The sequence below is a fragment of the Nicotiana sylvestris genome, chromosome 1 (genome assembly GCF_000393655.2).
Source record: "Nicotiana sylvestris chromosome 1, ASM39365v2, whole genome shotgun sequence".
Lineage (NCBI taxonomy): Eukaryota > Viridiplantae > Streptophyta > Magnoliopsida > Solanales > Solanaceae > Nicotiana > Nicotiana sylvestris.
Genome location: NC_091057.1, coordinates 179,856,670 through 179,881,796, shown reverse-complemented (window position 1 = coordinate 179,881,796; position 25,127 = coordinate 179,856,670). Strand labels below are relative to the sequence as shown.

Genomic DNA, 25,127 nt, shown 5'->3' with positions numbered 1-25,127 from the left:
CCTAAATAGCTGATTTGATAGGTGCGGATGTGTTCAGCATCATCAAGATAAACTCCATGACATGACAGATCAAACTCAATATGAGCATTATCAATATAGAATACAATAATGTATACTTGGATTAATTTCTTTCACAAGTTCAATCTGGAGCCACATCTTGAATACACAAATAACAATAATTTGAACATCCCCACAATATTAATCAAACTTGGTATGTATGATTCAGGTTGAACTGAGGCCCCAACAAGGACCATTTTGCCTGGTTTTAAGCTTCTTGATTAGACATTCATCCTACTAGATTATGCCATATCGATTTTTCTCATATCTCATGATATCTTTTAATTGTGGGATGGTCCTGTTAAAATTGAGAATAATTAGGTTTTGGTTTCTTAAGAAGTTGACTGCTACGTGCCATTTGGACGGCATCAGTAGCATGTCCTCACCTTTAATTTTCTGCCATTTGCAGCAAGATTTTGGATCATACATCTTATCAGCAGCTTTGTATGAAAATTAAGAAAGAAAAACATGTTTTTTTGCTATATTCTGAAAATATTATTTAGAAATTGTAATCTTAAACTTGTTATGACATTTATATGATTATAAGAAAATTAATTTGTAGAGTTAAAAGTTTTAAGATATATATATTTTTATATATAGAAAGATGTCATTTAATTAATATAATAAATAGAGTATATTTTCACTAGTGCATGTCTCTCTCATATTCCTTCTTGCTTTTCCTGTAGGGATGACTTTGGATAACAGTGTAAAGCCTTTGATTTTACGAGGATCCCATTCTATTACCAGAAAAAAGTTGACACCCAGCAAGAGGAAGAAGTTCGAATATCTTCACTTTAATGTATAAAAATTGTGGTATATACAATGCTTACGAATCTATAGTTGTAACTGTTGAGTTTCTTTTTAATATAGAAAGGTATTAAAAAGATGGTGAATGGTAAATGGAGAGAAATGAAAATTTTGAGTAAAATTTTAAGTTTTCCTCTCCTTTTAATGAGACATTGTCCCTCATTGGTAGAGGAAAAGGAGTTTGGTGGGTTTATATACAAATGCACTTCATGTAGCTCTTAAAGAGTTAAGAAGAAGGCAAGCCTCGCGCCGTTGTCGTCGCTCGCTCAGCTTGGCTTCGAATCGATTGATTAACTTTTTGGACCAAATTTATTTGTTAATAGTGAATATTAACGTAATATTATCCGTGTTTGTAACGGATGTTTTCCAATCCGTGAATATTAATGAGCAAGTGCTCATTCCACCATGAGTAGTGCTCCAGCCACCATTGCCATATTGATTGCTCCATTAGTAAACAGCCTGGTGCTCTGTCCACCATGGCCAAGTGCTCCACTTCATGAGTGGCAGCGGGTCCATTTTTAGCAGCTAATTGCACTATAAATAGAGGGTGCAAGCAGCCTGTTGAAGACACACTGAAAACTTGAGAGCAATTGATCTTCTCTTCACCGAAAACTCAACGTTAGCTATACTTTGCACTCCTTCCTCTCAGATTTTCCATAAGAATTTCTGACTTCTCCTCCCTTGTTCTGCATTGTTTTAAACTACTAAGAAAGCAACAGTAAGTGTGATTTGCTGCCGAACTTTGTGATCGCTGAAACATTGGGGTTTGAAGTACCGCTATACCATTGTATAATTCGTTCTATCCTGGGAGGAAATAATCCATAACTTTGGGTACTAGGAGGGGATTAAATTCCTTAAGGAAACACTGTGAATTCAGTGGGCTCGAATTAATTTGTGTTTCATTTATATCATTTATATGTACGTTAATAAGCTAATGTTTTAATTTCCATAATCATTATTTTACAAATACAGGAGGAAAAACAAGCTTAAGGAATTTAAGAATTTAACTTCTGTATTTGTGTTACTCTTATTATTGTGGAAACTTAAAACCTTTGTGGTTTTGTGTACTCCCATTTGGAGAGTAAAACCTTCGTGGCGTTTTGTTGTAGATTAAAATCTACGTGATTTTTACTCCAGTTTTAAACGTTTATTAAACGTTTGTTTGTGTCATTTTTACAGTAAAAATGGTGAATGACGGAAATCAAGTTGTTCCGATGATGACTGCCAACGCATCGACAAGTCGAACTCCGGCGTTGGCACCGGCAGAGAAACCCGGAAAATTTTCCTGGATGGATTTCAAGCGCTGGCAGCAAAAGATGTTCTTCTACTTGACTACGTTATGTCTACAGAAGTTCATCAAGGAAGATGTTCCTGATCTTCCAGATGAAACTCCAGAGAATGATAGCTTTCTCGTGATTGAGGCGTGGAAGCATTCTGACTTCTTGTGCAGGAATTATATTCTTAGCGGACTGGAGGATAATCTGTATAATGTATACAGTGGCGTGGAGACGTCAAAAGAATTGTGGAATGCGCTTGAAAAGAAATACGAAACTGAAGATGTCGGGATGAAGAAATTCGTCGTTGTAAAATTTTTGGACTACAAAATGGTAGATAGCAAGTCTGTTATTACCCAAGTCCAGGAGTTACAAGTGATTATTCATGATCTACTTGCTGAAGGTATATTTCAAATGAATGCTAATGTTGAAAGTAAAATTTTTAGTAATTTTACTAACGGAATTTTCATTGAAGGTCTTGTCATCAATGAGGCATTCCAAGTAGCAGCAATAATTGAGAAGTTGCCTCCATTGTGGAAGGATTTTAAAAATTATTTTAAACACAAACGAAAGGAGATGTCCCTTGAAGATCTCATTGTTCGATTGAGAATCGAAGAGGACAATAAAGTTGCTGAAAGGAGAGGCCGTGGAAATTCAACAATAATGGGAGAAAATATTGTTGAAGATAACAAAAAGAGAAAGAAGGCTTCTGGTCCGAAATACAACCCAAGCAAGAAGCGGTTCAGTGGAAACTGCTACAACTGTGGGAAAACCGGACACAAATCTACGGAGTGTCGTGCTCGGAAGAAAGACAAGCAAAGGGGTCAAGCAAACATGGTAGAAAAGCATGATGATGTTGATGACTTGTGCGCCATGCTTTCTGAATGCAACCTGGTAGGAAACCCAAAGGAGTGGTGGATTGATTCTGGAGCCACTCGCCATGTTTGTGCTGTGAGGGAAGCATTTTCTACATATGCTTCTGCTGGACCCGAAGAGACGCTCTCTATGGGAAATGCTGCTACAGCAAACATTGAAGGATACAGTAAGATATTTCTCAAGATGACTTCTGGCAAGGTCATGACTTTGAACAACATCCTTCATGTTCCCGAGATTAGGAAGAACTTAGTCTCTACTGGACTTCTTGTAAAGCACGGTTTCAAGTGCGTTTTTGTATCTAACAAGGTAGTGATTAGTAAGAATGAAATGTTTGTAGGAAAAGGTTACCTTACTGAGGGCCTTTTCAAGCTGAATGTAACAGTTGTTGAAACTAATAATAAAACTTCAGCTTCTTCTTACTTACTCTAGTCAAATGATTTATGGCGTGTACGTTTGGGTCATGTCAATTATAAAACCTTGCGAAAAATGATTAACCTGGAAGTATTGCCTAAGTTTGAATGTGAAAAATCAAAATGTCAAATATGTGTGGAATCTAAGTATGTTAAACATCCTTATAAGTCGGTTGAAAGGAATTCAAATCCTTTAGACTTAATTCACACAGATATTTGTGACATGAAGTCAATATCATCTCGCGGTGGAAAGAAGTATTTCATAACTTTTATTGACGATAGTACTCGATATTGCTATGTTTACTTACTTAATAGTAAAGATGAAGCAATAGATGCATTCAAGCAATACAAAAATGAAGTTGAAACGCAACTTAACAAGAAAATCAAAATGATAAGAAGTGATAGGGGTGGTGAATATGAATCTCCTTTTGAACAAATATGTTTAGAATATGGAATTATTCATCAAACAACAGTCCCTTACACGCCCCAATCCAATGGGATTGCGGAAAGAAAGAATCGTTCATTAAAGGAGATAATGAACGCATTGTTGATAAGTTCTGGTTTGCCACAGAACTTGTGGGGGAAGCCGTTCTTACGGCCAGCCGAATACTAAATCGAGTACCCCATAGTAAAACACAATCCATTCCATATGAAAAATGGAAATGAAGGAAGCCCAACTTGAATTATTTTAAAGTGTGGGGGTGTTTGGCAAAAGTGCAAGTTCCTAAACCCAAAAGGGTAAAAATAGGACCGAAAATAGTTGATTGTGTTTTCATAGGATATGCGACTAATAGTAAAGCATATCGATTTATGGTTCATAAATCAGAAAATCTCGACATTCATAATAATACGGTTATAGAATCAGATAATACTGAGTTCTTTGAAAATATATATCCGTATAAAAAGGAATGCGAGTCGATTGGTGAAGGATCTAAACGACCTCGGGAAGAAACAAAAGAAAGTACATTTAATCAGGGGGATCCAAGACGTAGTAAACGTCAAAGAACGTCTACTTCGTTTGGACCAGATTTTGTGACTTTCTTATTGGAAAATGAGCCTCGAACATTTAAAGAAGCTATGTCTTCTTCGGAATCATTGTTCTGGAAAGAGGCAGTCAATAGTGAAATAGAATCCATATTGAACAACCATACATGGGAATTGGTTGATCTTCCTCCTGGAAATAAACCTTTGGGTTCTAAATGGATTTTTAAGAGAAAAATGAAAGATGATGGCACTATTGATAAATTTAAGGCAAGACTTGTTGTCAAAGGGTATAGACAACGAGAAGGTCTTGACTACTTTGATACATACTCCCCAGTTACAAGGATTACGTCCATACGGATGTTAGTAGCATTAGCTGCAGTGTATGGTCTTGAAATTCATCAAATGGATGTTAAAACGGCCTTCTTAAATGGAGAGTTGGAGGAAGAAATTTACATGGAACAACCTGAAGGGTTTGTGGTTCCAGGTAAAGAAAATAAGGTATGTAGACTTGTTAAGTCCCTTTACGGACTAAAACAAGCACCCAAACAATGGCATGCGAAATTTGACCAAACAATGTTGTCAAATGGTTTTAAGATAAATGAATGTGATAAATGTGTGTACATTAAAAATGTTCCAAATCACATAGTCATTGTTTGCCTATATGTGGATGATATGCTGATAATGAGTAATAACATTGCCAACATAAATGCTACTAAGCGTATGCTAACTAGCAAGTTTGATATGAAGGACTTGGGAATTGCGGATTTAATTCTGGGGATTAAGATCCAAAAGACTCCTCAAGGTCTGGCATTGTCACAATCTCATTATATTAAGACAGTACTTGAAAAATTCAAGCACTTAGGCTTTAAAGTTGCAAAGACTCCAATTGACGTGAATCTTGCACTAGCAAAGAACAAAGGCCAAAGCATATCACAATTGGATTATGCTCGTGTGTTGGGATAATGTACATCATGAATTGTACACGACCAGATATAGCTTGTGCTATAAGTAAACTAAGTCGATACACGAGCAATCCAGGTCAATCTCACTGGATGGCAATGAAACGAGTTTTGGGATATTTAGAACATACCCAAAACTTTGATTTGCACTACAGTAAATATCCTGCGGTGATCGAAGGATATTGTGATTGGATCACCGGTTTAACTGATTCGAAGTCCACAAGTGGATATGTATTCACTATTGGTGGAGGAGCGGTATCTTGGAAGTCATCCAAACAAATATGTATTGCCCGCTCTACAATGGAGGCTGAGTTCATAGCCTTAGATAAAGCCGGTGAAGAAGCTGAATGGCTCCGGAATTTCTTGGAAGATATTCCATTTTGGCCCAAACCGTTGGCACCAATATGCATACACTGTGATAGCCAAGCGGCAATTGGAAGGGCTGGGAGCGTTATGTATAACGGTAAATCTCGTCATATACGACGAAGACATAAAACCGTTAGGCAACTTCTCTCTAGAGGAATTATCACGATTGACTATGTAAAGTCAAGTGATAATGTGTCAGATCCACTTACAAAAGGCCTAACTAGAGAGGTAGTTGAGAAATCATCGAGGGGAATGGGACTATGGCCGAGAACAAGTCATTGTGGCGGTAACTCTACCTAGAAGACTGGAGATCCCAAGATCTAGGTTCAAGGAGATCAAACAAAGTCATTAATGACGGTTCAACATTGTTAACAAAATTCTTTTAGTCCATTCTCGTGATGAGACAATGTTCAGTACCAAGGATAAAGCATTAAGGCTTTTTAATGATTTCTAAATTTGATACAGGGTATATCAAATAGTGTATCTACGGGATGACACGTTTAGGAATCACCTATGTAAGTGTGAAGTGTTAGCCGCTTCAAGGAGAATTTTGCAAGGCCAATTCTCTACGCACTTATGAAACCAGGCAGTGTTCATGGCTGAAACGAACACAACAATGAGAACCAAAGACGGTTAAGGGATTGATTGTGTGACTTATGGTTGTCTAGGTATACACTAAAGTTCGACGGTTCAAAGATATCAAATCTACCGATTGACCGAGTATATCCGACATAAGTTCACTACGGAAAGTTCAAAGGGAAACCTACTTATCCAGATGCAATTAATCCTTGCTTGCAAATCAGACAAGTTTTTCATGCATACTTCCGTGATATAGCCATTCTCCATTCATGTGGGGGATTGTTGAGTTTCTTTTTAATATAGAAAGGTATTAAAAAGAGGGTGAATGAGAAATGGAGGGAAATGAAAATTTTGAGTAAAATTTTAAGTTTTCCTCTCCTTTTAATGAGACATTGTCCCTCATTGGTAGAGGAAAAGGAGTTTGGTGGATTTATATACAAATGCACTTCATGTAGCTCTTAAAGAGTTAAGAAGAAGGCAAGCCTCGCGCCGTCGTCGTCGCTCGCTCGCTCGGCTCGGCTTCGGCTACGGCTTCGGCTTCGGCTTCGGCTTCGGCTACGACTACGGCTACGACTACGGATTTGGATTTGGTCAAATGATTGATTGATTAACTTTTTGGACCAAATTTATTTGTTAGTAGTGAATATTAACGTAATATTATCCGTGTTTGTAACGGATGTTTTCCAATCCGTGAATATTAATGAGCAAGTGCTCATTCCACCATGAGTAGTGCTTCAGCCACCATTGCCATATTGATTGTTCCATTAGTAAACAACCTGGTGCTCTGTCCGCCATGGCTAAGTGCTCCACTTCATGAGTGGCAGCGGGTCCATTTTTAGCAGCTAATTGCACTATAAATAGAGGGTGCAAGCAGCCTGTTGAAGACACACTGAAAACTTGAGAGCAATTGATCTTCTCTTCACCGAAAACTCAACGTTAGTTATACTTTGCACTCCTTCCTCTCAGATTTTCCATACGAATTTCTGACTTCTCCTCCCTTGTTCTGCATTGTTTTAAACTACTAAGAAAGCAACAGTAAGTGTGATTTGCTGCCGAACTTTGTGTTCGCTGAAACATTGGGGTTTGAAGTACCGCTACACCAGTGTGTAATTCGTTCTATCCTGGGAGGAAATAATCCATAACCTTGGGTACTAGGAGGGGATTAAATTCCTTAAGAAAACAATGTGAATTCAGTAGGCTCGAATTAATTTGTATTTCATTTATATCATTTATATTTACGTTAATAAGCTTACGTTTTAATTTCCATAATCATTATTTTACAAATACATGAGGAACAACAGGAACTTCTACTATGCAATTATAAAGTTAGCAATTTCAGTCTTTTCAAAGAGAAAAAAAGTAAGAAAGATTGTCGTTTAATTTGAATGATATGTTCTTCTTTGTCCTTTCTGGAAGTGCGATATATTAGAAATCTGTTCCCAATTCTTCGTTGATTTGACTAACTCATGTTTGCAGTATAGTTGGACATATAGTAATATTGTGGAAGTTAAGATCTTTCCATGAAAACCTGAACCAAATGCTCTAAATTATAGTGGAAGCTGATACTTAATTATCTACGTCCACATATAGTGAATAGTGATAGTTACTTGCATGCATTGCGTGCTTGAACCACTAATTGCTATTGCCCCTTTTGTAATTTTCAAGAAACAGTCTTTCCTTCTCCATTAATTTTATTCGAGAATATTCTTGGATCAGTACGTAAATAGTACACAAACATTAATCTGCCATAATTTAAATTGCTTTTTTTCTCTCCTTTTATGGTTTCATGTCACGCCAGTGTTTGTACGTACAACTGCTCCAAGAACTCGGTTTAGATTAATATAATCTGTCATCATCTCGTTGAATCAGAGGCGAAATCAGAATTTGAAATTTATGGATTCAGAATTTTAGCTAGTTCGTTTAAGTTACTCAGTTCTAAATTAATAATTTGTATATTCAATAGATTTCTTAAGACAAATATAGGATTTGAATTAAAGTTATTGGGTTGGATCGAACCCGTACATATGTTCTACCTCCACACTGGGTTGAATTAAATCAAGCACACATCGCAATTAGATGTCTCTAAAAGTACGTTAATTAATTCTACCAATCCTATATAAATGTAGAGTGATATCATGGGTGTAACACCCTAGAATTTAATTAATCAGTACGTGTCCCAACCTAGCTATTCTGTTTAAGTTACTCGGTTCTATATTAATAATTTGTATATATTCAATAGACTTTTTAAGAAAAATATAAAGTTTGAATTAAAGGTATTGAATTCGACCGGACCCATACATATGTTGTATCTCCACACTGGGTAGAATTAAATCAAGCACACACCACAATTAGATGTCTTTATAAAAGTATGTTAATTAATTCTACCAATCCTATATAAGTGTAGAGGGCAAAATACAAGATGCTGAGTATATAAGTTAACAAGCCTTAGACTCTAATAACATTTTTTAATCTCGTGAGGACCTAGGCCCAGAACGGATAATATCACTAATGGACTGGGCGAAGACCGTATATGTTGCTTCATGAGTTTAAACTTTAGATAGGTGCAACGTGGCAAATTTAAGCAAATAGGATTATCTATCATACAAAGGGAAGAAGTAGTAGTTCAGCTCATGTTGATGAGATCAAGTTATCAAAAGAAATAATAAACGAAACGCTTTCCAACCAGATGTCCCTTAAAAGACTCTAAAGTACCAGTTTATTAATATCCAATAAAAAGGCGTTGACGAAAACTAACAATCTCCAACGTAACTAGCTGATCTTCATTTCTTGCTTAGATTAATTAGTCTTTTTTAGATATTTTGTTTAGTTTATAATTAAATTGATGATTATGTGTTGCCTCTACAATGCCGGCATTGAAATATTGGCCTTCTTTTGGGTACAGAATTTTGGATAGAACTTTAGATTCAGATGACATTTCCCCATTAGCTTAAATGCCACTTACGTATATTTGTTGTTTAATTAGAAATGGTTCAAAGTCCTTTTATTAGGCTGAACTAATTTCTAGTCTAATAAGCTAGTTGATAATATTTTTTATATTATGTGTATAAGCTGCGTGGCAGGACCTACGCGATAACACATAATCAGGAAGAAGTTCTTTTATATGGTACGATATCAAATTTGAAAAAAAAAAACTAGCTGCTATTAGTAGAAAAAAGTACTAATAAAATGGATGCTCTTTAAAAGCAGCGTGCCGTTAACTAACCCAAGTCTACCTAATTTATTAAACTAAAAATACTTAGCTGATATATAACTTATACATAATAAGCATATAACTATATATAATGAATTTGACCGGCTATTTGTGTAATAAATTAGGTCACGTAATAACTATATAATAAGCAAGTTTAGATGAAAGATAATGGGAGTAACATAGTTTCCCGACAGGTCGACAGTGTATGGGTCCAAATTTGGCTGACCACGACCAACGACGAGTACGACGATTGACGAAGCCTCCTTGAATTGACGTCCTGAGGGAGACGACCCAGAGACAAACCAGAGAATGGACGACCCTTGTAATAATGCATGCCCATTAGGGGACATTGGGAATATTCCTTCGAATAATTCCTTGTAATTTGTCTTTCACATCACTGCTTAGAAGAGTCTGGCTCTTTATATATATAGAGGGTAATAACCTTGCAGAGGGGATTCTGGCTACATGGCTATTTATGAATAAAAAGAAATCTCGTGATCCTTCTTCTCTTGATCTATCGCTCTTTCTAGAGATTATTATTCCCAGTTAAGATTTACCCCTTCATCTTTGATTGATTTGTTCAAAAAGGTTTTACTATCTTTTGAGTCAAACAATTTGACGCCGTCTGTGGGGATTTCTATAGCGGAAATTGTAGTTTTCATCAAGATTCTTGAAAGAAATAACCACCTCTCTTTAGCTCCACAAAGGCAGGATATGGCGGGAAAGGGAGAAGCTAGGCTAAAGGCAATAGTAGGTGTCACGAACAACCTCCTGAATTCCCTCAATGATGCTGGTGGGGAAGACAACGAAAACGCAACACCAATTGCTACACCCGAAGGAGAAATCTCACCTCCTCCAAACGAAGGTTTAACGGTCTCGTGCGAGAGGGAAACCTCAAGATCCGCAGCAGGAGAAGCACCACCGGCCGTGAAAAAGCTACTAGAAGAATGGCTAACAAATACCTTGAACAACATGCTCGAGAAACCCCTTCAGGGAGATATCGAAGACACATCACCAACAGAAATCGCAGTTGTCGCTGATGAGCCAAGCACTACGCGAACAGGTAACACCCGTACTGTTGCTGATACAGGCAACGATGCACTTACGACCATCTTAAAGAAAATGGAAGAGATGAAAAATGAGAACAAAATACTCTGCGACCAGATGAAGGAACATCAGGAGAGGGTTGATAAAATACCAGGCGCTCCGAAGTTGTTACCAAAACGCGATGTGGGCCGATTCGTCGAACAGCCGTAGAGCGAAGGGGCAATTCCCCATTCTATTCCAAAGACCTTCAAAATGCCGCCATATTTGAAAATATACGATAGGACCATGGACCCGGAGGATCACTTAATCCATTACATTACTACCGCAGTAAAAGGTAATTGTCTATCAAAAGAACAGGTACCGTCTGTGCTGTTGAAAAAGTTCGGCAAAACTCTGACGGGGGGAGCGTTGACACGGTACTGCCAACTACCAGCACAATCGATATCGACGTTCGAAGAGATGGTAGATAAGTTCGCCACCGCTCATGCGAGAGAGAAAAAGGCCGAGGCTATGGTCAATGATATCTTCGCCGTCAGGCAAATGACGGGCGAGGGTCTTTAGGATTTCCTAGCCCGATTCAACAGAGTAAGGATGAGACTACCGAATGTGTCAGAAGGGATGATAGTAACAGCCTTTCAAAATGGGTTAAACAGAAACGGGTCAAAAGTAACCAAAAAACTTGTTATGACATTTATATGATGATTTGAGAATTTGTAGAATTAAAAGTTCTATGATAAAGATTTTTATATATAGAAAGATGTCATTTTATTAATGCAATAAAAATAGAATATATTTTCAGTAGTGCATGTCTCTATCATATTCCTTCTTGCTTTTCCTATAGGGATGATTTTGGGTAATAGTGTAAGGCCTTTGATTTTACGAGGATCCCATTCTATTATTACCAGAAAAAAGTTGACACCTAGCAAGAGGAAGAAGTTCAAATATCTTCACTTTAGTGTATGAAAATTGTGGTATGTACCATATCTACGAATCTACAGTTGGAACTACTACTATGCAATTATAGAGTTAGCAATTTCAGTCTTTTCAAAGGAAAAAAAAAAGGTAAGAATGATTGTCGTTTAATTTGAATGATTTGTTATTCTTTGTCCTTTCTGGAAGTGCGATTAGAAAATATGTTCCCAATTCTTCATTGATTTGACTAACTCATGATTGAAGTATAGTTGGAGATCTTTTCGTGAAAATCTGAACTAAATGCTCTAAACTATAGTGGAAGCTGATACTTAATTACCAATGTCCACCTATAGTGAATAGTGATAGTTACTACATGCATTGCGTGCTTGAACCACTAATTGCTTTGCCTCTTAAAGAATTTTCAAGAAAAAATCTTTCTTTATTCAATAATTTTATTCGAGAATATTCTTGAATCAGTAAATAGTACACAAACATTAATCTGGCATAATTTAAATTGTTTGGTTTTTTCCTTTTATGGTTTCATGTCAAGCCAGTGTCTGTACAACCGCGCCAAGAACTCAGTTAGATTAATATAATCTGTCATCATCTGGTTGAATCATGAGAGACGAAACCGTAATTTAAAATTTATAGGTTCAGGATTCTAGTTGTTATTCCATTTAAGTTATTCGATTCTAAATTAATAATTTGTATATATTAAATAGACTTCTTCAGACAAATATAATGCTTGGATTAATGTTATTCGGTTCGACCAAACCCATACATGTGTTCTACCTCCACACTAAGTTGAATTAAATCAAGCACACATCGTAATTAGATATCTCTAAAAGTATGTTAATTAATTCTACAATTCCTATATAAGTATAGGGTGATACCATATATGGAGAAGAGCGTATCTGTTGCTTCATGAGTTTAAACTTTAGGAAGGTGCAACGTGGCAAATTTAGGCAAAAAGTGTATTGGAAAAATTGAGTTTACATATTAAAGTGATTGAAAGATGACGTGTCATAACACATAGACTGGTCACAGAGTTACAACTAGCAAAGAAGCACGAGTTGCAACAGATACAAGTAGAGGCAAAGGAAGAGGCACGAGCGGTTATCCAAAAGACTCAGCGCTAGTACTTATTTAAGTCCAAGAATCAAGGGGAATGAATCTGACACTACATGGGAGTATAGATACAGTATTTAATGATCCTTAAATACTAAAAACGTTAGAGAATCTGTATTAAATACAATGATTATGTAACATAGCATTTAATGTCTTTAATTGTCCATAATGACCTTATTATGACAAAGGCAAAACACATCTCCAAAATAGCTATAAAAGGGAGAGAAAGGATCAATTGTAGGCACACTAAATATTATCTGAATATACCGATTACTTGCTTTTCTTCTGATTAGCTTATTGCTAGCCAAATTACTTTCTTTCATATATTCTTTTGATTATCAGTAACCCGAGTTCTTCTAAATTAAAGCTTTGACCGAAATCCCACTTTTTGGTTAAACAAATTGGTTTCGTTACCGGGAATCTGATAATCTATCCTCTTTTAGCTTAACTTTCCTTGTTGCATCAACCATGTCGAACAACAATGACAACATTCAAGGAAACCAACAACTTCAGGGAAATCCACAGGGTAATCAAACCCCGGTCCCTTCTCCACGAGGCTCTCCTCGGCGGTCTCGTGAAGGCTCTCATGATGGATCTCATACAAATGGAAATGCACAATTTGAAAATATTGAAGCTATCGATGAAGCTTTGCAGAAACTAATTGCTGCACAGGTCAATAAAGCTCTTGAGGCTTTTGCTAGCTAGTTACCTGTTGCACCACCCACACCCACTCCAAATAACAACACTTTGGAGAACCCTCGTTCCGGGCTTGTTAATTCAGGTAATGGTGGAACCCCCAGCGAATCATAGGAGGGAGAACCAGGTAACTTAGTCAATTCTGATATACAAAATTTAGTACTAACATTGCAGAAACAGTTCAAGGAGCAAAGTGCCCGCATAGAGCAAATACCCGGGGTGCCGCCCGTAATCAAAGGGATAGATATGGATAAATATTCGCAACAATCCTGGAAGCCAAGTGCTGCTCCCCTCCCATTTCCAAAGAAACTCAAAATGCTTGATATTCTAAAATACGATGGAACAACAGACCCACAAGACCACGTGACTGCATTCACAACAGGCGTAAAAGGCAACGACTTGACCAAGCAGGAGATTGAATCAGTATTAGTCAAAAAATTCTATGAAACACTCACCAAGGGTGCATTAATATGGTATTCTCTTTTACCCGAAAATTCTATAAATTCTTTTGCTGAGCTTGCATATTCTTTCATCAAAGCACACTCGGGTGCTCAAAAAGTCGAAAAAGGAATGGAAGATATTTTCAAGATCAAGCAAGGGGACTCAGAATTGCTTAGGGAGTTCATGGACAGATTCCAACGTGAAAGAATGACATTACCACGTGTACCTGATAATTGGGCAGCTATAACATTCACAAGTAATTTGAATGAAAAGAGCTCAGAAGCTTCGAGGCAACTCAAGGAAAGTCTTCATGAATTCTCAGCTACAAGATGGAATGACGTTTACAACAGGTATAGCACGAAGCTAAGGATAGAAGAAGATATTGTTCCACGATTCCAAAAAGAAGAAAAAGTAAGTTCGAGATGGGCGGAAACCGAAAAAAGGTCCGGTAAAAACAGGTACGAGCCATACATGGGACCTGGGGGAAAAGATTCACGGTCAAAACAGGACAATCAAAGGTATGATCACAGATCAAGGAATAGAGAGTCGTGATCTTCATCAAGATTTAGGAATTATCGAAACACCCATGAGTCACGAGATGATGACAGAACTTTGAAGGCGAGATTTGGCGGTTACAATTTCAATGTGAGCACTCTCGAGCTCGTAGCTGTTTTGAGAAGCATGAGTGACAAGGTACGGTGGCCAAAAGAGATGAGATCGAATCAGAACATGAGCAACCCTGATCATTGGTGTGAGTTTCATAATGATCACAGGCATAAAATAGCAGACTGTAGATTTTTACAAAGTGAAGTTGATCATTTATTAAAACAAGGGTATCTCACCGATTTATTCAGTGAGAAAGGTAAGCAAGCTTACATGAAGAATAGGCAGGAACCACCTAAACCACTTTCTCCCAAAAGGACCGTCAATGTTATAAGCGGGGGTGAAGACATCAATGGCGTAACCTACTCTGCAGCTAATAAAATTTCCAAAGTCACAATTACCCAAGGGAAACGGGTGTGACATTTATTAGAGGAGACAACATTACATTTAATGATGCTGATGCGGATGGCGTATTATCTTCTCATAACGATGCCCTGGTAATTTCTTTAATTGTACATGATACTAATGTGAAACGAGTTTTGATTGATCTGGGTAGTTCCGTGAACATTATTTTGCTAAGAGTATTACGTGAGATGCAAGTTGAGCATAAATTAATACCAAAGGTGCATACTTTATCTGGATTTGACAATTCTAGTGTTGTGACGAAAGGAGAGGTAACACTCACCACATTCGCAGAAGGAGCTGTCAAAGATACAAAGTTTCAAGTAGTAGATATAGAGATGGCTTACAATATGATCCTTGGGAGACCATGGATCCATGAAATGGATGTCGTTCCTTCAACCTTGCATCAAGTTATTAAATTTTCATCACCATGAGGAATATGTCAAATCCGTGGGGATCAACATACATCCAGGATCTCAACTCTGTAGCAGATTAAAGTACGAAAAAAGAAGAAAAATAGCAATCACAGAAGACAGTTGAGGGCACCACAACACAAATCTTAACTGAACAGGGGCGAACAGATGTGGATTCAAGGTCTGATACCATTCAAGAACCAGAAGAAAACGAAATATCAAAACAACAATTGAAGAACTGGAGGCTGTGGTATTATTTGCTCAATGGCCTGATAAGAAAGTCTATGTAGGGGACAATCTAAGTCAAGGCATGAGAGGTAAGTTAATTGAATTTTTGAAAACTAATGTGGACTGTTTTGCTTAGTCCCACTCTGACATGACAGGAATACCACTAGAGGTAATGACTTACAAATTGAATGAAGACCCAACATACCCTCCTGTCAAACAAAAGAAAAGAAAGCAAGGAACTTTCAAGAATCAAGTGATTCAAGAAGAGGTTCAAAAATTACTAAAGATTGGATCCATCCGCGAAGTAAAGTATCCTAATTGGTTAGCCAATACTGTTATAGTTCCAAAGAAGAATGGTAAGTGGTGAGTTTGTGTGGATTACACAGACCTTAATAAAGCTTGTCCTAAAAGATTCTTTTTCACTAACACATATAGATCAGCTAATTGATGCTACTGCAAAGCATGAACTATTAAGTTTTTTAGATGCATATTCAGGGTATAATCAGATCAAAATGGATCTGGTAGACGAGGAAAAAACTTCATTCATAACAGACAAGGGAACTTACTGTTATAAAGTAATGCCTTTTGGTCTCAAAAATGTTGGTGCAACATATCAAAGGCTGGTTACTAAAATGTTTCAAGAACATCTGGGAAAACCATGGAAGTTTATATAAACGATATGCTCGTTAAAACTCAGCATTCGAGAGATCATATATCACACTTGTCTGATACATTTCAGATTTTGCGCAAATTTAATATGAAACTAAATCCAGAGAAATGTGCAATTGGTGTCGCGTCAGGTAAGGTTTTGGGTTTTCTTATTTCTAACCGTGGTGTTGGAACAGATTAAGGCCATCGAAGAAATTCCTGATATGCTTTCAAGCAAAAAAGAAGTGCAGAGGTTGACAGGAAGAATTACAGCCTTGGGAAGATTCATTTCTAAATCATCAGAAAACTCTTTTAAATTCTTTTCAGCTCTTAAAAAACAAGATCACTTTGAATAGAACGAGGAATATCAGCAGACACTCAAAAATTTGAAGACATACTTATCAAATCCACCATTGCTCGCAAAACCAAAGGCTGGGAAAAGACTGCTCATCTACCTTGTTGTTTCAGAAGTAGCGGTAAGTGCTGTTTTAGTCCGCGAGGACCAACGTAAATAATCTTCGATCTATTATGTTAGCAAATTTTTGTTAGATGCGGAGACATGGTAAACTCAATTGGAAAAGCTTGCACTTGCATTAATCATGGAATCTAGAAAATTAAGGGCTTATTTTCAATGTCATCCTATTGTTGTAGTAACTACTTATCTATTACGCAATATATTACATAAGCATGAATTGGAAGGTAGGTTAGCTAAATGGCTATAGAATTAAGCGAATATGATATCACCTACCAACCTAGAACTGCTATAAAATCTCAAGTGTTAGCTGATTTTGTGGCTGATTTGTAGCAACCCCTTTGGGAGGCTACTACTTAAGAAACAAATCTAATTCCCTACTAACAAAATATTAAAAGAGATATTAATAAAAATATCAAAAGTAATTTAGTAGCGGAAATAGGCCCATGCGAAAAGGTTCAAAGTGCAATATATTTTTTTAACATACACCATAATTTTATTTAACATAAAATACAATGTCAAAATATTAACACAGGGTGATATAACCCTTCTTGAGCAATCAAGAGATTAAAACAACTTTCTAACAAATTTATACACTCATTCAAAATCACTGCAAGTTGTATTATACATAAATTTTAAACTATCGGGTATAAAGAAAGGGAAATTAGTTTTCTCCTTTTCTACATATTTATAAGACAAAGTGTAAATTCAGCATATTACAAGACCTGAGTCATTAAAATACCCTAATACAATAAAGTAGGTTACAAATTCAAGTTACAAGATTTTTTTTTTGGTCTTTAAAAACCAACAAGCCTCCAAATAACATAAGTGTGACATATATATATATATATATATATATATATATATATATATATATATATATATATCATAAGTTCTTCCAAAAGACTAATTCACCCTGGCCATCTTCAGATTTCATCCCGAACATTTCCTACGATAGAAAACAACTATCGCTAAGCATAAAGCTTAGTGGTGTATAAACTTTAGGCTTGGAGTCATTAAATTCTCCAATTCCCCTTTTCAGTCATAGTTAGCTCAATTTAACATAATTTCCAGCAAGCAAAAAGAGTACAAGTTTATACACAAACCTTGGTGTTTTACCATAAAACAGTTCAATCACAACTTGGGGACGTTCGAATCGTCTACGCCGTAAACAAACCAAATCTGTCCACTTCCTCAAACACTTCTTCTTTGATATTTTTTTTTCAAGGGTTTATATACCTTAAATACATAATCAAATATCTAAATAAGTTCAGTGATTTAACAAGTCAACTAAACATGATATTGGTGAAAATTACCCAAAAACGTTTGAAACAGAAATTCTGGACAGTATCACTGTTCTACGTTGTGACTCAGTTTTCAAGATCTATACGGACAAACTAGACTTTATAGTCTTCATAAAAGTTGTAGATCTATGTCTTACCGTTTCAGAACATCTTGAATAACCACCATATCAATTTTGAACAAAAAGTTATGCTAAATTTACTAACAGCAGTACATGGAGTATTTCAAGAACTGAAAATCTGGACAGCACCTGCCCTGTACTTTCTGACTCTTTTTCAGGTACATAACAACAAAACTAGATTTTGGTTCCTTCATAAGAGTTGTATATTTATGAAATACCTTTCCAGAAAGTCCTAGATCACTTAAATCGGAGCTCTATACAAAAAGATATGTAGAAAATACTAATAGATGTCTAGTATAAAAACGGGTTATAGAAACTTACCAAGAGGAGCAGCTTGATCTTCACCAAAAACGAATTTTGTGTGTTGATTTAGTAGAAATCCATGAGTTTTTTTTTTGATGAACCTTCAGCTTCTTGTTCTTAGAGAGGAGAAAGATAGAGAGAGATAGAGATAGAGAGATAGAGTAGAAAGATAGAGATAGAAAGAGAGAGGTAGATATTTCTTCTTCTTTTTTTGTTTCGGAAGAGTAGAAGAATAGGGAGCTTACGGATAGATATGAAATAAAATGATTCCTCAACTACTAAATATTCTTAGATAAATACAAAAGGTTGGAAACCCAAAACTTAATTATATACTATATTTAATAACAACTCGTCAAAATAATATTAAGTGTTACATATAGCAACACCATGGAACTTCCTTGCCAATATTAACACAACGTAAGTAAGAAATTTTCATATACTGACCATTTCACATTTAGGAAGTGCAAAGTAAAATATTTCCTCGTTAAAAAAATGCTCAATCAAGAATGCAAATATTGTAAAACTTTTGGGGTGTTACATGATTTTAGCCAAGAGATACAATTAGAAGCAGAAAAAGAGTTGCAGGTGTTCAACGGAGCTAACCCAGGAACTTGGACCTTGTTTACTGATGGTTCATCTAACGTAAATGGTGCTAGTTTAGGGATTGTTTTGGTACCACCTACGGGTAAAACCATTCGATAAGCCATAAAATGTCATTCTATAACTAACAATGAGACAAAGTATGAAGTTGTGATTGCAGGTTTAGAACTGGCACGAGAACTTGGCATAAATCAAATTATAATCAAAAGCGATTCACAGCTCGTAGATAATCAAATGCTGGGGACTTATATGGCCAGGGAAGCAAGGATGCAACAATACTTAGAAAAGGTACATGATTTGATAAAGCAATTTCAAACCTGGAAAGTAACACAAATACCAAGGGATGAAAATGTTGAAGTCGACGCCCTAGCTAATCTTGCATCTGCGGCAGACGTGGGAAGCAAAGAAAATACTTCAGTTATTCATTTGTTTCATTCAGTTCTCGACCTCGATAAGAATGAGGTAAATTTTAATAACTTAAATTGGGATTGGAGGAACGATATTGTTGCTTTTTTGCAGTTTGGTGTCGTCCCTGAAGATAAGAAAAAAGCCCATGCGCTTCGAAAAAAGGCCGCTCGGTATTGCTTAAAGCAAGGCAATCTTTACCGAAAAATATTCGGTGGTCCGTTAGCAAGATGCCTCGGACCTTCTCAGATGGAATACGTAATGAGAGAAATACACGAGGGGCATTGTGGGAATCATGTAGGAGGAAGGTCATTGGTAAGAACTTTAATTAGGGAAGGTTATTATTGGCCCAAAATGGAAGAAGAAGCGGAAAGTTTCATGGCTAAATGTGATAAATGCCAATGGTACGGTAATAATATGCATAGGCCCGCGGAGTTATTACATCCGGTCATTATACCGTGGCCATTTATGAAATGGAGGATGGATATCGTGGGTCCACTACCGCAAGCAAACGGACAGGTAAATTTTTTGCTCGTACTCACTGATTATTTTACTAAATGGGTAGAGGCAGGAGAATTTAAACAGGTGCGAGAAAAGAGTTAAAGATTTCATTTGGTGGAATATCATATGCTGATTTGGTGTGCCAAAAGAGATTGTGCGTGATTATGGTCCTCAGTTTATAGGCACTCAAATCATAGAATTCTTTCAAAGTTGGCAGATTAAAAGGATTACGTCTAGACCTTATCATCTGGTGGGTAATGGGCAAGCTGAGTCAACAAATAAAGTCATTATCAACAATTTAAAGAAGCGTGTAGAGAAATTCAAAGGTAATTGGCCAGAAGTGTTACCTGGTATTTTATGGGCATATCGCACAACAGCAAAAACAAGTACAGGAGAAACACCATTTTCATTGGTTTATGGAGCTGAAGCTTTAATTCTAGTTGAGATAGGAGAGCCAAGTACACGATTCATACAGGCGACGGAAGATAATGACGAGGAAATGCGTGTAAATCTTTATTTACTTGAAGGAAGAAGAGAAACTGCACTAATAAGAATGGCAGCACAGAAGCAGGTCATAGAACGATATTACAAACGAAAAGCACGCCTCCGATTCTTCAAAATTGGGGACATTGTTCTCGAAAAGATTTTTCAATCTACGAAGGCAGCTAACTCAGGGAAATTAAGTCCAACATAGGAAAGAACCTATAGAATTCATGATATTGCAGGTAAAGGAGAATACGAGCTGGAAACACTGGATGACAAGATACTACCGTCACATTGGAATGTTGTTCATCTGAAGAGATATTATTTCTGAAGAATAACCGCGGTCAGGTATCCATATTTTAAAATTTAATTTTTGAATTATTAAAATTTTACTAACGATTTTTTAGATGATAGGCAAAACGCTAACCCGTACTAAATGATGAGTCACGACCTGCAAGGCACGTAGAATAAATTAAACTTCCTGGACTAGGGTTACAATTATCCTGATAGAAATTTAAATGAGTTAAGCAGTCTTCATCTATAATCGTACCTCTGAATCCCGTATGTTTTTCCTTTACTGGGAAAGGACCAAATAAGAGGAACAATTAAATGATTGAGGCTTCATACTTCAATGCTCAAACACTTGGGGGACTACATAATATACACGGGCATGTGTATAAGGAAGGCAAAGAAGATCAAGCCCTAAAAAGTTCACTCATTGAGTGAGTCAAGTGTAGAGCAAAATCACGAGCTAAGGCCAAAGAAAAACCTTACCATAGTTAGGGTAAAGACTATGTACTGAAACGGGTTATAGATGAAAACCTCGTGTTTATTTTTCTTTTTTAAATCTGTTACAAGAAAAACAGTTACGAGAAAATTATAGATATAATTCAAATACGTGTAAAGTGTTATTCAAAACTAGACAAAGTTCAAATAAAAATTTGTCAAAGTTATTTCAAAGAAACATGTTTATTCCTATTTCTTTTATCGTATGTTAACACCATTATGAAGTTGAGACGTCTTCTTCATTAAGTGTCGAATATAAAAGGGCCCTTTTTTTATAAAATTCATGACTAATGTAAATATTCATGAAGTTAATAGAAGCATTTTTAAAGAATAAAAATGCAAATTATTCTATAAGTCCTTAGAAATAAAGGCAAGAATAAACTAAACGGGAGTTCAAGATAGTAACGAGAAAACTTCTTAATATTAAAAAACTTAAGACTAAGTATGAACTTAGTCATAAACTACGAATTGTTTATACAAATTGCCCCATGAAAGGTCCGGGGACTTGAATTTCCAAAACAAACCCTCAAATGAGACCAAGGGTTTTACCATAATTTTCCCAAAAAACAAACACAAAGAAATTCAAATGACTTAAACTTTAGGAACTGAAGTAGGTGCATCAACAGCAGCGGGCTCAACTTGGTTTACAGCAGTGGGCTCAACCAGGCTCGAAGGAGCTGGGATACCCGTATCAACTTCAACATTCACGGAAGATTCGGCCACGGGAGAAGTAAAATCTTGAGTTTGCTGAGCCTTCTCAATTGTTTCATTGATTTTAGCTAACTCAGATTCCAAGTTAAAAGTCTCTTGGCTAGCTTCAACTAGAGTATTATGGCGAGAATTCAAAAACGCCTAACTCACTTCAATGGCAGATTTATCCTCAAGGATTTTATAATACCTTTCCCAGTCAGCAATTTCATTCTTTAATTTCTCAATTTCAGCCAAGGCAGAAGTGTAAGAAGCTTGAAGAGAGGCATGGTAATTTTCCAAGGCACAAACCTTATCAGAAGAAGCTCAGAGGTCTTCTTGTGCTTGAGTCAAATTCTGCACGAGATCTCCAGCATAAGCCTATTTCTCACCTAAGAGAACCTTCAACTCTCTAATCTCTTTACTTGCCTTGGACAACTGCTCGAAGTAAGAGGTTTCAAGATGAGCCTTTTCTTTATCTGCTTGACTTGAGGAAGCTTTTTCAACTGCCAACTCTGAAGTCAAGGCCCGTACCTGCTGCTCCAAGATACTCTTACTTTCTTCTAAGTACTCCACATCAATCTGAAGGCTTTCATACTGTTCCTTCTAATTGCACGCCTCTAATTGTGAATCACGCACTAATTGCTCTGAGAGGGAAACCATTTTCATCATCTCCGTGCCGATTAGATTGGCCTATAAAAAAAAAGCAAAGGGTAAAAGAGAAGGGGAATACCTTTAAAGAAGCATGCACAATGTCATTCATCAAGGTCAAGGAACTATGGCTCTCTAGTTTGGCTCTCTCAATAGGACCAATTAAGGGTTTTAGCCACACATATGTTTGACCTGATTTCCTCAAAAGATGGCCCTCATCGGGGACTTCAATAATCACTTGCCTCATGTCACACCTCCTTTTTCCTTCGCCCGCAGGGGCGTAGGGGGAGTTTTTCCAATTAAAGGACAATCGAAACGAGATTTATTATTTAATTCAGAGTCGCCACTTGGGAGATTTATGGTGTCCCAAGTCATCGGTTGAATCTCGAATCGAGGAAAAGATTGACTCTGTATTACAGTCCGCGAACCAGAAATCCGAGTAAGGAATTCTGTTAACCGGGAGAAGGTGTTAAGCATTCCCGAATTCCGCGGTTCTAGCACGGTCGCTCAACTATCATATTCGGCTTATTTATCTAATTTTAATACATGTTGAACCTATGTGCAAATTTGAACTTTTATCCGCTTTTATTATTATCATCGTTATTTTAACAGAGAATTGCAACGTTGTGAAAACGTATCTCGAACCATGTCACATCAATGTACCCGTGGTTATCGACATATTTCGACTCCGTTGAGATTTGGATTCGGGTCACATAAATGTGCACCCGAGTTAAGAAAGTAAATTATTAAAGGTGTGCCTAAAGCGACGATCGTATTATCATTCTGGGGAAGGCCGTGAACTTTTGCTAAACGGTCCATCCCAAAGTCTAAGGAATTCTCCTGAGCTATACCTATAACTTATGCAAATTTTTCTTTTCCCGAACTTAGTTAATAAATAAGGCGAGATGGAGACCCTGATTTGGACCCTCGTGATCGAGCTTATGATTGTAAAGAATGCGGAGCCACTCTTATAGAGGGCCTCGCAGCTTATGTGTTTTGTTTGTCGAGGCTCGTCTCATTCATTATTTTTTTAAAGGAATTTGCAACATCGTGGAAATGCATCTCGAACCACGTCACAATCAATGTACCCGTGATTAGCGACACATTTCGACTTCGTCGAGACTTGGATTTGGGTCACATAAATGTGCACCCGGGTTTAGGAAGGTAATGTTATCTAAAGTACGCGCCTAAAGAGACTAACGCGTGGTCATTTTGGGAAAAGGCCATGAAGTTCACTAAGCGGCCGATCCCGAGTTCTAAGTAATTAATACATACATTTTGTGATGGCCCCGCAGTCCGTGCGTTTTATTCGGCGAGGCTCATCTCGTTTATTTTTAACAGGACGATCCTAAAGTGACTACATTTTTTCTATCATACTTTTGTCTCTAGTAACAAGAAAAGGCCCTAATTAATTAGCATTATTTAGGAGCTATTACTTTTGCACCTGTGACTTCCAACTAAGTCAAACTCTCCACGGTTTTAGGGTCTCAGGGTCAGCCCAGGAACGAAAGGGCCAACTTACCTTGACAAATTGCTGCGGGTATGAAATCTGGGCAGTCTGAGAAGGACACTGAAGCCCCAACTGTCCGCTTAGTGGACTGTTAAGCCTTTAATTGTTAAATCAGACCCCGTTTTAACTTGAGTTAAACACACATACTCTGAGATGCTACAAGTTATTTAACATGCACTCGATGATCATGAAGATACCTTACTTGCTTATCTATTAATGAGTTCCTAATTATCACTATAAAGGGAAAATCCGATGGGAAGCATGATTGGATTTAAGCAACAGTAATTACTAGCTCAAACTAACAATATTAAACCAACACTCAATACTTAAGGAATCATGAATTTAGAAATGGATTACTGAAGACTATTAGACCTGCTTGTTGCCCTGGCGTCTGTTGATTATTAACTCAATGTCCAATTGCAAAACTATCCCTCATACAGATCCAAATTGCACTACATTGGTAACATAGCTAGACCAAAATAAACTGCTAACTCCGGATTCAACACACTTCTCTAACTAGTTTAACAATCCTTAAACTAACAATCCTAGATTCACCATTCAGAATAGCCCCTATTTTATTACAATAGGCATTTCAATCACTATACAGAGAACTACCTAACATACCAAAATTATCAAAATAGAACCACGACAGATATTCAACTTTAGTTTCATTTCATGTCTCCAACAGATGGAGCTACATTCGACATAGGCTCGAAATATGTAGCTGGTATTGACAATACAAGAAGAGGAAGAAGAGGATCGGCAGCAGTAGCAATACAACACAGCAGAACAACAAACAAACACTGCGAATACCAAACAGCTGGTACCAACAGCTAGTGACATATGCAGCAGACCCAAGCGATAAACCAGAGATCCAGAAACGTTTAAAACCCAACAGAATCACCAGAACTGACTCAAAACCAGCCTGAATAAACCCAAAATCACTAGAAAACCAACCAGGGAAACTTTAGGAGCACTAATGCAACATTAGGTTTTCTCAACCTTTGTCAAGTTCAGGAAGTGTGTGTCTCTCCAGCCCTCTCCCTTATTTGTCTCTCAATGTCTGTTTTTCTCTCTCTCTGTCTGTCTATCTTTTTGACTTTTTCTATATGTTTTTGACTCTAAACCCTTACTGCCTGTTCAAAAAATTCCCCTTAATGTCTCTACTAATCTCTCTATTTAAACCCAAAACCTCAGCCCATTTTTCAACTCTAAGGAGCACTGAGGAAAGTATTTCTGCCCATGATATTCCTTGACAGCCCATT

At 36.9% G+C, this 25,127-nt stretch overlaps 1 long non-coding RNA gene across 2 annotated transcripts; it reads right to left on the bottom strand.

Moving 5' to 3' along the window:
* Window positions 1-17,163: 17,163 nt before the first annotated feature.
* Window positions 17,164-18,630, bottom strand: LOC138881086 (uncharacterized). Of its 2 annotated transcripts, XR_011403376.1 has the most exons (3): window positions 18,258-18,607; window positions 17,620-17,752; window positions 17,164-17,462 (listed from the first exon to the last, which is right to left on the bottom strand). It is a non-coding gene; the product is annotated as an uncharacterized lncRNA (long non-coding RNA). The 2 variants fall into 2 exon arrangements; XR_011403377.1 differs by lacking the exon at window positions 17,620-17,752 and having other exon boundaries at window positions 18,258-18,630.
* Window positions 18,631-25,127: the final 6,497 nt, after the last annotated feature.